A 1345-nucleotide genomic window follows, 5' to 3' on the forward strand; every position below is an offset into this window, starting at 1 on the left:
TATATCCTCTGTCAAATCTATATATATTCATGGGCATACTCCCACTCTCCCTCCCATGCTTTTAACAATTTCTATTTTTTAAATACTTCTATTGGGAGCTCTTACATCTCTTATCAAAAATCCACACATTCCTCCAATGTGTCAAGTACATTTGCACATATGACACCATCATCATTTTCAAAGCATTCTATTTCCACTTGAGCCCCTGATATCAGCTCCCCATTTCTTATCCCAGCCCCCTCCCTCACGAACCCTTGATAAATTATAGATTATTTTTTCCATATCTTACATCGTCCTCCCTTGCCCCTCACCCATGTTTCCATTATTCGTCCCCCTGGGATGGGGTTCTAAACTGATCCTTGTGATCGATTCCCCCTTCCCCCCTCCCAGCTTCCCTTACTCCTCCTGGTATCTCTACTCTCACTGTTGGCCCTGAGGGGTTTATCTATCCCAGATTCCCTCATGTTGTGGAATGGGTCTTAGATGTCTGATACTTGATCCCGTGGACAACTCATGATCACACAGGCTAGTGTGCTTCTTCCATGTGGGCTTTGTTGCTTCTCTGCTAGATGCCTGTTTGTTTACCTTAAAGCCTTGAAGACCCCAGAAGCTATACCTTTTGATAGCCAGGTACCATCAGCTTTCTTCATCACATTTGCTTATGCACCCTTTTGTCTTCATAGATTGTGTCAGGAAGGTGAGCATCACAGAATTCCAGATTGTTAGAACAAAGTGCTCTTGTATTGAGGAAGGGTATGAACAGGGACATGAAGTCCATCCACTACCTCAGTGTATTACCATATAAATATATGTACATAGGCCAATAACTCTATTTTTATTAATTAATGTATTTATATATGTACACACCTATGCTTATACCTCTATATATAGATACCTCTGTTACTTCTGTTTCCTTTGACATTTCTCTTGTCCCACCATCATGCTCATCCAAATTCCGACTCTTAGTACTTCTCTCAGCTAGATTGCTGTTGCTCCAACAACCCCAGGATCTCTATGTCCTCCTTGTTGTTGATTTTATTTCCTTAGTTGCTCCCTTGTCTGTAGTCTTGTTTGCTCACCACTCCCTTCCCTCACCTCTTTCTCCCCCCACCCCAAGTACCTCCAGAACCGTTGGTCCCATTCCTTTCTCCTCAAGCATGTTTCCCATGCCTATCTTATATAAGTAGGCAAACCAACAATAACAGAAGAAACAAAAAGAAAAAAAAAAGGAAAAGCAAAAGAGAAAAAGTATACATAATTCCAGATCTATCTGATGACCTTTAAGACTATCTCCCCACTGGTCCTGGGGGAATTTCGGGACCTGCCCCGGCCCCAGCCTGAAGTC

This window comes from Echinops telfairi, unplaced genomic scaffold (genome assembly GCF_000313985.2).
Source record: "Echinops telfairi isolate 266 unplaced genomic scaffold, ASM31398v2 ScPeMD7_818;HRSCAF=1258, whole genome shotgun sequence".
Classification (NCBI taxonomy): domain Eukaryota; kingdom Metazoa; phylum Chordata; class Mammalia; order Afrosoricida; family Tenrecidae; genus Echinops; species Echinops telfairi.